The sequence below is a fragment of the Artemia sp. Qi Xiang Cuo genome, chromosome 3 (genome assembly GCF_049724085.1).
Source record: "Artemia sp. Qi Xiang Cuo chromosome 3, ASM4972408v1, whole genome shotgun sequence".
NCBI classification, from domain to species: Eukaryota; Metazoa; Arthropoda; class Branchiopoda; order Anostraca; family Artemiidae; genus Artemia; species Artemia sp. Qi Xiang Cuo.
In genome coordinates this window covers 77,942,941-77,955,686 of record NC_142796.1, presented here as the reverse complement: position 1 = coordinate 77,955,686, position 12,746 = coordinate 77,942,941, and the positions used below count along the sequence as shown (strand labels likewise).

General features: G+C 36.8%; 1 protein-coding gene across 2 annotated transcripts in view; it reads left to right on the top strand.

Annotated features, from left to right (window-relative positions):
• Positions 1-12,746, top strand: part of Mhcl (Myosin heavy chain-like) — a 363,403-nt gene that overhangs the window by 566 nt on the left and 350,091 nt on the right. The window lies entirely within an intron of this gene.

The window sequence follows — 12,746 nt, the reverse complement described above, 5'->3', positions numbered from 1 at the left end:
TTTACCTAACCTAACCCTGAATTGGCATACATAGAGGAGAGGGGACTGAAATTCATTTCAGATAGAAATGATTATTATATTTGTAATCAGCATACAAAAAGGCATTGAATGGTGTTTTCACTTTATTCTTAACTCAATAATATGATTTGGTAGATATTTACCCACAATTTTGCTCAATCTCAATTTATAAGGTTTTAAAGATATGCAAATACATTTCCTAAATTTTTTGGGAAAAAAAACATTGATAGCCCATGACTTAAAAATTCTGCTCAAATAGCCTAACAAGAATGGCATTTTCAGAACTAAAGCCAGAGAAGAAGGAACTGATAAATGAAAATTAAGGTAAAATGTTGTTTTGTGAAATTTCAGTAAATATTTGTTAGCCTATTCATATTATTGACTTACAAATATAGTAAACATACCACTTAATGCCTTTTTTTATGCTCTTTCCAAATATAATAATCATTTTTGTCAGAAATTAATTTTACCCCCACCCCTATATATACCAAACCAGGGTATATATTTGCACATTTGGGGGGGGGTGGGTAGGGCTAAATTTTATTTCTGATGTAGCCTAAATGAGAGTTAAGTTTAAACTTTACCCCCCCCTTCATGTGCAAATAGGCTATATCCTGAACTGGTATATATAAGGGTGGGGGTGAATGACCTGATATAAGGGTGGGGGTCTAATTGACCTGAAATGGAAAACTTGATACCATTCACAAAAAATCTGTTTACTTTCTTTGATAGCTTAGATACAATTATGCTATTTTGATTTGGTTAAATATTAAGAGCAGAAAAGGGAGGGTAGGAGTTGAAGGGGGATTAGTTGCTCTCAAATCACTTTTGACTATTAAAAAGGGCATCAACCCTCTTCTATTTTCAATCAAATGATCCCTTTTCAAAGTTCCCACAACAAGTCCTTTGATACAAAGTGCCCTGGTCTAAACAACAGCAACAACAACAAAAAATAATACATTATACCCACTTTGATCTTTACTATAAAAATGTCAAGCCTTCCAATCACTTTTGACTATTAAAAAGGGCACTAGGCCTTTCAATTTCCAATTAAATAAGCTCTTTTGGAAATGATAATGCTTTCTATAAACACCTTATATGGTCCCTGGGCATAAATTACAACCCTTACTCTAAGGTCTGTTTAGGTGGTTGTTATCCTCTAAGACCAAATTTCCAGAACTTTCAACTACTTTAAACAACATGGCTCTCAAAATTTTGATTGGATGTGTTTGGTGATTTGGTGGGCATGAGAGGGGTGTTAGTCGCCTTCCATTCACTTTTGACTATTAAAAAGGGCACAAGCCACTCCAATTTCCAATTGAATGAGTGCTTTTTGAAGTTTCTACAACAACTTATTTGATATGAAGCGCCCTTCTCTAAAGGAAAAAATGAATAAATAATACATTGTGCCAACATTGTTCTTATATGCCCCCAAGGCATAACTTAAAATCCTTGCCCTGAGGGTTTGTGGGGGAGTGTCCTCCTCTTTACTTAGTCCCTGTTTCTTGTCTTGTGCTCAAGTGTCCCCGGTCTTTACTTAGGCAGCACAATTGTGCTGCCTATGATTTATACAACAACCTTCTGTATAAACCTTATATGCCCCCAGGGCATAACTTACAACCCTTGCACTGAGTGCTCTGAGGGGGTTATCATCCTAAAAGACCTAGTTTCCAGATTGTTCAACTAAGTTGAACAAAATGGATATCTCTAAATTTTGATTGGTTGTGTTTTGGAAAATGGTGGGTATGAGGGGCATTAGTTGCTATCCAATCTTTTTCAAATATTAAAAAAGGCACTATCCCTTTCAATTTTGAATGAGCCCTTTTGAAGTTTCTATGACAATGCTTTCAATAAAAACTTTATATAAACATAACTTACAACCCTTGCCTTGAGGGCTGTGGGGGGGGGGGGTGGGAGGGATTGTCATCCTTAAAGACCTAATTTCCAAAACTTTCAACTACATTGAACAAAATCGCAAACTAAAAATTTTGATTGGATGTGTTTGGGGATTAGGTGGGCATGATAGGGGGGGGGGTTAGGTGCCCTCAAATCACTTTTGACTATTAAAAAGGGTACTATCCCTTTGAATTTCAAATCAAATCAGCCCTTTTTTAAGTTTCTATGGCAAGGATTTCAATAAAAACCTTATATGCCCCCAGGACATAACTTATAATCCTTGCCCTGAGGGTTGTGGGGGAGTGTCCTCCTCAAAAATATATTTTCTATCTGGAAATCAACTATGCTGAACAAAATAGCTATCTAAAAAATTTTATTGGATGTGTTTTTTTTTTGGGAATGATGGGCTTGGGGGGGGGGCTATTTGCTTTCCAATCACTTTCAACTATTAAAATGGGCACTAGCTCTTTGAATTTCCCATCGAATGAGCTTTTTTTGAATTTTCTACAACAACACCTTCTTTAAAAACCTTGTATTGGAAATCAACTACACTGAACAAAATGGCTATCTAAAAATTTTTATTGGATGTGTTTTTTGAGGGAATGATGGGCTTGGGCGGGGGGCTAGTTGCTTTCTAATCACTTTCAACTATTAAAATGGGCAGTAGCCCTTTGAATTTCCCATTGAATGATCTTTTTTTGAAGTTTCTACAACAACACCTTATATGCCCCCAGGGTATAACTTAAAACCCTTGCCCTGAGGGCTCCATGGGAGTGTCCTCCTCAAAAACATATTTTTTATCTGGAAATCAACTATGCTGAACAAAATGGCTATCTCAAAATTTTGATTGGATGTGTTTGGGGAAATGATTGGCATGGGGGGGGGGGGCTAATGCCCTCCAATCACTTTCGGCTATTAAAATGGGCACTAGCCCTTTGAATTTCCCATTGAATGATTGTTTTTTGAAGTTTCTACAACAACACCTTATATGCCCCCAGGGCATAACTTAAAACCCTTGCCCTGAGGGTTGTGGGGGAGTGTCCTCCTCAAAAACATATTTTCTATCTGGAAATCAACTATGCTGAACAAAATGGCTATCTCAAAATTTTGATTGGATGTGTTTGGGGAAATGATGGGCGTGGGGGGGGGGCTAATGCCCTCCAATCACTTTTGGCTATTAAAAAGGGCACTAGCCCTTTGAATTTCCAATCAAATGAGCCTTTTTTGAAGTTTCTACAACAACGCCTTCTATAAAAACCTTATATGCACCCAGGTCCTAACTTACAACCCTTGCTCTGAGGCTCGTGGGGGATTTTTCTCGTCAAAAACATAATTTGTAGCCTATATGGAAATCAACTAGTCTGAACAAAATGGCTATCTCAAAATTTTGATCGGATGTGTTTTGGGAAATGATGGGTGTGGGGGGGGCTAGTGCCCTCCAATCACTTTTGGCTATTAAAAGGGCACTAGCCCTTTGAATTTCCAATTGAATGATCCTTTTTTGAAGTTTCTACAACAAGGCCTTCTATAAAAACCTTATATGCCCCCAAGGCATAACGTAGAATCCTTGCCCTGTGGGTTGCAGGGGAGTGTCATCCTCAAAAACATATTTTCTATCTGGAAAACAACTACGAAGAACAAAATGGCTATCTCAAAATTTTGATTGGATGTGTTTGGGGGAATGGTGGGCATGGGGGGGGGGGGGCTAGTTACTCTCCAATCACTTTTGACTATTAAAAAGGGAACTAGAACTCTCAGTTTCCAATCAAATGAGCCCATTTTGAAGTTTCTACAATGACCCCTTCCATATGAAGTGCCCAGCTCCAAAGGAAAAAAAAAATAGTACATTGTGCCAACATTGTTCTTAGATGCCCTCAGGGCATAACTTAAAACCCTTGCCCCAAGGGTTGTGGGGGAGTGTCCTCATCAAAAACATATTTTCTATCTGGAAATCAAATATGCTAAACAAAACACATCCAATCAAAATTTAAAGATATCCATGTTGTTCAACATGGTTGAACATTCTGGAAATTAGGTCTTTTAGGATGATAACCCCCTCAGAGCCCTCTGTGTTGTATAAATCATAGTTGTTGTATAAATAATAGGCAGCACAATCGTGCTGCCTAAGTAAAGAACGGGGGCACTCAAAAACAAGACAAGAAATGGGGACTAAATAAAGAGGAGGACAATCCCCCACAACCCTCAGGGCAAGGATTTTAAGTTATGCCCTCAGGGCATATAAGAACAATGTTGGCACAATGTATTATTTATTAATTTTTTCTTTAGAGCAGGGCACTTCATATCAAAGAAGTTGTCATAGAAACTTTGAAAAGTGCTCATTCAATTGGAAATTGGAGTGGCTTGTGCCCTTTTTCATAGTCAAAAGTGATTGGAAGGCAACTAACACCCCTCTCATACCCACCAAATCCCCAAAAACGCCCAATCAAAATTTTGAGAGAGCCATGTTGTTTAACATAGTTGAAAGTTCTGGAAATTCAGTCTTAGAGGATGACAACCATCCTAACAGACCTTAGGGTAAGGATTGTTATTTATGCCCAGGGGCCATATAAGGTGTTTATAGAAAGCGTTATCATTTCCAAAAGAGCTCATTTGATTGGAAATCAAAAGGCCTAGTGCCCTTTTTAATAGTCAAAAGTGATTTTAGGGCAGACATTTTTATAGTAAAGATCAAAGTGGGTATAATGTATTATTTTTTGTTGTTGTTGTTGTGTTGTTCAACTATTAAAAAAGGCACTAGCCTTTTCAATTTCCAATTGAATGAGCCCTTTTGAAGTTTCTATGACAATGCTTTCAATAAAAACTTTATATACCCAGGGCATAACTTACAACCCTTGCCTTAAGGGCTGTGGGAGGAGGGGTCGTCATCCTTAAAGACCTAATTTCCAAAACTTTCAACTACATTGAACAAAATGGCTATCTAAAAATTTTGAATGGATGTGTTTCGGGATTAGGTGGGCGTGAGAGGGGGGTTAGTTGCCCTCAAATCACTTTTGACTATTAAAAAGGGTACTATCCCTTTGAATTTCAAATCGAATGAGGCCTTTTTTAAGTTTCTATAAACAATGTGTTCTATAAAAACCTTATATGCCCCAAGGGCATAACTTACAACACTTACCCTGAGGGCTGTGGAGGTTTGTCATCCTCAAAGATCTAATTTTTAGACCGTTTAACTACGCTAAACAAAACGACCATCTTAATATTTTGATCGGATTTGATTGGGGAAATGGTGGGTATGAGAGGGGGGTTAGTTGCCCTTTAATCACTTTCTACTATTAAAAAGGGCACTATCCCTTTGAATTTCTAATCGAATAAGCCTTTTTTGAAGTTTCTACAACAATGTTTTCTATAAAAACCTTATATGCCCCCAGGGCATAACTTATAATCCTTGCCCTGAGGGTTGTGGGGGAGTGTCCTCCTCAAAATATAATTTCTATCTGGAAATCAACTATGCTGAACAAAATGGCTATCTAAAAATTTTTATTGAATGTGTTTTTTGAGGGAATGATGGGCTTAGGGGGGGCTAGTTGTCCTCCAATCCCTTTCAACTATTAAAATGGGCCCTAGCCCTTTGAATTTCCCATCAAATGAGCTTTTTTTGAAGTTTCTACAACAACACCTTCTTTAAAAACATTATATGCTCCCAGGGAATAACTAAAAACCCTGCCCTGAGGGCTGTGGGTGAGTGTCCTCCTAAAAAACATATTTTCTATCTGGAAATCAGCTATGCTAAACAAAATGGATATCTCAATATTTTGATTGGATGTGTTTGGAGAAATGATGGGCGTGGGGGGGGGGCTAGTGCCCTCCAATCACTTTCGGTTATTAAAAAGGGCACTAGCCCTTTGAATTTCCAATCAAATGAACCTTTTTTGAAGTTTCTACGACAAGGCCTTCTATAAAAACCTTATATGGCCCAAGGGCATAACTTAAAACCCTTGCCCAGAGGATTGTGGGGGAGTGTCCTCCTCAAAAACATATTTTTGATCTGGAAATCAACTATGCTGAACAAAACGGCTATCTCAAAATTTTGATTGGATGTGTTTTGGGTAATGATGGGCATGGGGGGGGGCTAGTTACTCTCCAATCACTTTTGAATATTAAAAAGGGCACTAGAACCCTCAATTTCCAATCGAATGAGCCCCTTTTGAAGTTTCTACGACGACCCCTTCCATATGAAGTGCCCAGCTCTAAAGGAAAACAAATAATGATAAATAGTACATTGTGCCAACATTGTTCTTAGATGCCCTCAGGGCATAAATTAAAACCCTTGCCCCAAGGGTTGTGGGGGAGTGTCCTCCTCAAAAACATATTTTCTATCTGGAAATCAACTATGCTGAACAAAATGGCTATATTAAAATTTTGATTGGATGTGTTTGGGGGAATGATGGGCATGTGGGGGGCTAGTTCCCCTCCAATCACGTTCGACTATTAAAAAGGGCACTAGCCCTTTGTTTTTCCAGTCAAATGAGCCTGTTTTGAAGTTTCTACGACAACGCTTTCTATAAAAACCTAATGTGGCCCCAGGGTATAACGTACAAGCCGGGCTCTGAGGATTGTGGGGGAGTGTCCTCCTCAGAAACGTATTTTCTATCTGGAAATCAACTATGCTGAACAAAATGGCTATCTCCAAATTTTGATTGTATGTGTTTGGGGGAATGATGGGAATTGAGGGGGGCTAGTTGCCCTCCAATCACTTTTGACTATTAAAAAGGATATTAGCCCTTCAAATTTCCAATTGATTGAGCCTGTTTTGAAGTTTCTACGACAACGCCTTCTATAAAAACTTCATATGCCCCCAAGGCATAAATTAAAACCCTTGCCCTGAGGGTTGTGGGGGAGTGCCCTCCTCAAAAACACATTTATATCTGGAAATCAACTATGCTGAACAAAGTGGCTATCTCAAAATTTTTATTGGATGTGTTTGGGGGGAATTATGGGCATGGGGGGGCTAGTTGCCCTCCAATCCCTTTTGACTATTAAAAGGGCCCTAGAACTCTGAATTTCCTATTGAATGAGCCCTTTTGAAGTTTCTACAACGACCCCTTCCATATGAAGTGCCCTGCTCCAAAGGAAAAAAAAAATAATACATGGTATATTGTGCCAACATTGTTCCTCTATGCCCTCAGGGCATAACTTAAAACCCCTTGCCCCAAGGGTTGTGGGGGAGTGTCCTCCTCATAAATATATTTTCTATCTGGAAATCAACTACACTGAATGAAATGGCTATCTCAAAATTTTGATTGGTTGTATTTGGGGGAATGATGGGGGTGGGGGGGGGGGCTAGTTGCCCTCCAATCACTGTCGACTATTAAAAAGGGCATTAGCCACTCCAATTTCCAATCGAATGAGCCCTTTTCGAAGTTTCTACGACAACTCTTTTGATATGAAGTGCCCGGGTGAAGAAGAAAAAAACACATTGTGCCCACATTGTTCTTTACTTAGGCAGCGCTAGCGCACTGTCTATGATAAATCCTGCATCTAAAAAAGTGCAATTTGTATAATTTACAATCTTTGTCCTGGGGGGGGGCATTGCCACCTCAGAGGCATAGCTACTAGACCTTTTTAGGGTTTGAACAAAATTGCTTTTTTCAGAATTTTGATCAGTGATGAGGGGAAGGAGCATCTCAAAAGGAAAAGGGGGGTGGTTGTCCTCCAGTAGCTCTTCAGCATCCTCTGAAGTTTCCAGCTTAATACCCTCAGCTTTTATTTAGATATTGATGATATGTCTTTCTGACAACCAGCATGCACACAGTGTTTTTTATTGCGTTCTGCATCCCTCTCCAAAGCTGTAGAGGTTTTGTCATCCTCATAGGCATAGTTGTTTGAGCTTTTGACTTTTAAACAAGATATCTATTTCAGAATTTTTGTCAAAAATTTTTGCAAGGAGGGCAGCTAAAAAGGGTTTAGGTGGCCCTGGAGACCACCAACCACTGGGCTGGTGGCCCTCCAACCATTTTTTAACACCTCCTTCAACTTCAGCATGCCCTGAAAGTTTAAACCTAATATCCTCTGCCATTTTTAAAACATTGCAGATCTTCCCTTTTGATAAACAGGGTGCAGATTGTGCATTTTGATTTAGTTTAACACACCCCTCAAACATTCTTCAAAGTTTCCCCTTAATGCCCTTAGCCTTTCCACATACACCCTAAATCAAATATTTCTCCTTTTCCTAACAATGGGCAAATTGCAGAATTTACAATCTGCAATTCTTGCTCTAGGGCTAAGCATGGCATCCCTGGAAATTAAGTGTTGAGCAGAGAAGGTACCTAAAAAGGGCAAGGGGGGACCTGTTGCCCTCCAATCCCTCTGACATTTCCTCAACATACCTTGAAAGTTTCAACTTAAAACCCTCAGCTGTTCTATGAATATTGCTGATATTCCCTTTTTTTTTAGAACCTGCAAGCACATATGTTCAGCATCCCTTCCAACATTTATTTAAAGTTTCATCTTAATAACCTAAGCTTTTTTGGTGAACCTGGTCCAAACATGCCCTCTTTTTCAATAAAAATTCTCATATGTTAACGATGTGCAATTTGCATAACTAATAGCCCTTACCCTGGAGACCTGGGGGAAGGGTTGTCAACCCTGGATATTGCTGATATTCCCTTTTTTTAGAACCTGCAAGCACATATGTTCAGCATCCCTTCCAACATTTACTTAAAGTTTCATCTTAATACCCTAAGCTTTTTTGGAGGTCCTGGTTCAATCATGCCCTCTTTTCCAATAAAAATCCTCATATGTTAACAATGGGCAATTTGCATAACTAATAGCCCTTACCCTGGAGACCAGGGGGAAGGGACTGGAGGCATAGTTATTTGACCTTTGAACTTTTTCAAATACAACTGCCATCTTAAAATTTTGATCAGATGCATTTGGGGAAAAAAGGGAATTGTGGAGGGGATGGGGAAGGGCTGGTTGCCCCTTGATCACTTTTGACTCTTAAAAAAGGCACTAAAACTTTCGTTTTCCAATCAAATAAGCCTCCTTCAAAGTCTGTACAACCACCCCTTCCATAAAACCTTATGTGTTAACAATAAGCAACTGTCATAACTTTTAACCCTTGCCCCAAGGGCTTGGAAGAAGGGTTTCAACCCTGGAGGCATAACTATTGTGCCTTCAGACTTCTGAACAAAATGGCTTGCTCAAAATTTTGATCAGATGTATTTGGGGATAAAAGGGCTTGGGGGACTGATTGTCCATCAATCACTTTGGACTCTAAAAAAGGGAACTAAAACTTTCAATTTTCAAATTGACCTCCCCTCCCATGAAAACCTTGTATATTATCAATGGGCAACTGGCATAACTTACAGCCCTTGCCTCAGGGGCTCTGGGGAAGTTAGTCAACCCTAAGGATGGGGCATAGTTATTTTCAGTTTGAACTATTTTGGGTCTGCAATAGCCAAGAAAATGCATTTATACATTGTTTTCCACTAACCCCCTCCCCTCCCCCCTGTTTCAACCTCAGACTTTCCAGTGGTAACATTGTTTAAGGTTTTTTGAGAATTGCTCACCTTAACCCCCCCCCCCCACTTTATGTATTGCTAGAGAAACATGCCTTGTTGCTCAATTTCATTGCTAATAAGGATTTGGAAGCTCAGCCCCTCCCCCGCTCTGACAAGAAATCTTAGCTTTTGAAGTGCAAACCTTGTGGTTCAACAGTTGCTATATAAGTATATCATAGTTGGACACCTCTATCCCACTCTCTGCTCCCTATTTAGGTGTTCCTGTCCTCTCCAAATGTAATTGTGGCTATTCCAATCTCATTTGTCTAAGATTTTTGGCTAATTCTTATGTAATGTTATGGTTATTAGTTTGGAGCAGAACTCAAACAATGAGTTTACTAGATTAAAATTTGCATTAAAATAAAGGAAAAACCACAACAGGATGAGGTTTGTAGATAATAAATGCAACATTTAGGCATTTTATTGTTAAGAAAGCCACATGTAAGTAATCGATTCTTTTGTTCAGAAAGAGGTTTATAGGTAATAAAGGTAAAGATTTTTTTTGTATTTTCTTGCTAAGAAAATTGTTGCTAAAATTGAAAATTGTTGTGAAAATGCTTACTAAGAAATAAGAAAATTGAAGGTAATGCTCGAGCTTCTTTTTATGCAGAAATTAACATGGCATCTCACACTGTCTTGCATATATTTTACTGCTATTTCATTCACATATGTGAATATTGTTTTTTCTTCCTAAGTTAAATTCCAATTGTGCTGAGAATCCCAGTAATTGAGATTGAACAGGTGATTTGGATGTTGGTGGGGGAAGTTGAGATTGATTATTATTTTGTCCTGATGAACACTATTTAAACTGAGGACAATATTGAAAGTGTAATATTGAAACTTAAAACCAACTATTATTGGTTCTAGGCCTAGGCAACACATATGGTATCTAAAAAGTTAGCACAAATAAACTGACTGCCTATATTTCCCTATATTTTTAGAATTGTGTAAAAATAGCACTTAACTGAATAAACAAAAAAATATGGATTTTTATATAGTTGAAACAAAAATGCTTTAGGTGGTTTTATATTGTAGAAAAATAAACCTTTTTTTGCATTTTAAGCAGTATTAAAATTCGTCATTAAGTAATATATATATATATATATATATATATATATATATATATATATATATATATATATATATATATATATATATATATATATATATATATATATATATATATATATATATATATATATATATATATATATATATATATATATATATATATATATATATATATATATAAATATATATATATATATATATATATATATATATAAATAAATATATATATATATATATATATATATATATATATATAAAAAAAAATATATATATATATATATATATATATATATATATATATATATATATATATATATATATATATATATATATATATATATATATATATATATATATATATATATGTGTGTGTGTGTGTGTGTGTGTCGCATATAGCTTAGGAAAAGCAATATGTTGAATGGCTTCATAAAGAAATGGAGAGATAATGACCAAGATTAGCAGCGTGTTTTTGGTGCTGCAATTCTTGATACTCCAAATAGAACAACAGGAAGAATACAGTTTTGCACTATAAATGACTAAAAATCTGTATGACTACATATAACACTGTTTGCAATTTTAATGGGTATCATGTAAACTGTTTAATTCCTCAGAAAAGGCTGTTATTTGCATCAGTGGCGTCCATTCACGAGAATTAGGAAGGGGAAGTTTTTTTTTTCAATGAAAATGCTGACAAAGGAATTTTTTCAAAATCTGTCCAACTGCCACCACTGATTTCGATCGTTTCAAAACCAAAGGGAAGGGGTTTCACCAAGTGTATTTCTTTGGGGTATTTCAGCCCTCAATGCTGCTTCTTTGATAATAATTCGAAAATAAACGATAGCTTTTAGTAAATTCTGAACAAAAAACCCAATTTATTAAGGAAGGGGAGTCACTTCTGCCTCTCCCTCTTCAAAACATCCTCGTGACAGAGATGAGAAAAAGCCATTGCAAAATCAAAGAAAAGAAACTGAGCACCACACCCCTCCAACAGAAACTATATTCAATCATGGCACTGAACAATCAAATTGTCTAATATTAAGTGCTATCCCTTGAACCCATATTATCTTGTATGATGATAGAAATGATGATTTACAGTATTACCTTGATAATACCTTGTATGATGATAGAAATTCATAGAATGGGTTAGTCAGGATGCATACAAGAAAACTAATGGGTCCAACAGTAGTAATCTCACCAGGACCAATCTTTGTGACATGTCTTGGGAGCAAGCCAATGGCTAAGTCCTTGAAAGTGGCCTGCATGCTCATGGTATTAATCCCTAATTTAACAAAACTGTACTTGTATGATATACCCTCGCAATCTCAAGAAGTGAAGTTAGGTTAATCCCAATAAAATATACTTAAGTATGATAAGAACATAATAGTATAGAAATAAAATTGGGCCATATATTTGCACGTTAGGGGAAGGGGGGGGGGTAAAGTACAGCGGGTCAGCATGCATAATGTATTAGCTACAATTATTCTGATATTATGAAGTAAGAATTGTTTTCTGACTTCACACTTTCCAAATACTTTACTTGTCTGTCCTTGTATTGTCCCTTAGTGATGTCATTGTTCTTTTTTTTTCTTTTTTTTTGTTATTATTATTCTAGGATACAGATTATTACTCGTGTACAACAAACTTCAGCCTTAGTAACCAATAGTCGAAAAAATTATTTTTCTGAAATATAACTAAAAGTCTAAGAAATAATTTTGTTGATAGCATAGGCTGGATTCATCCTTTTAAATGGGGGGGGGGGGCTGTAGGAATATTTCCCAGTTTTGGGGCTTGACATTGATGTTAATCCTGACATTCGGACTTAGCTTTTCCCTTAAGATGATGTTCTAGGAATTGATAGTATTAAAGGAACTATTTGCAAAACACTAATATATTTAAAATCCACTGATTAAGAATGCAAGATCTCTCTTTCTGCTGTTTTAGCTTATTCTACTTTTTTTCTTTTTTCTTCTTTGTTTTTGAGCTTATTAGAAGTTCCGAGTTTTTGATAGCGCTGAAGATCCTTTGAGTTATTGCTTTCTAATCCATTTTTAATTCAAGCTTTCCTTCTAAGTCCAAATTCTTTACTACTTGTACAAAATTCTGATTTTTTGGGAATGAGCACATAAATTTTTCATAAATTGATATTTAAGTGTATAGTTGTAAAAAAGCTTCCTCATATTGTGATATTAAATTTATTCTTAAATCGGTCACGATTTTACCGGAAAATGCAACGTGTCG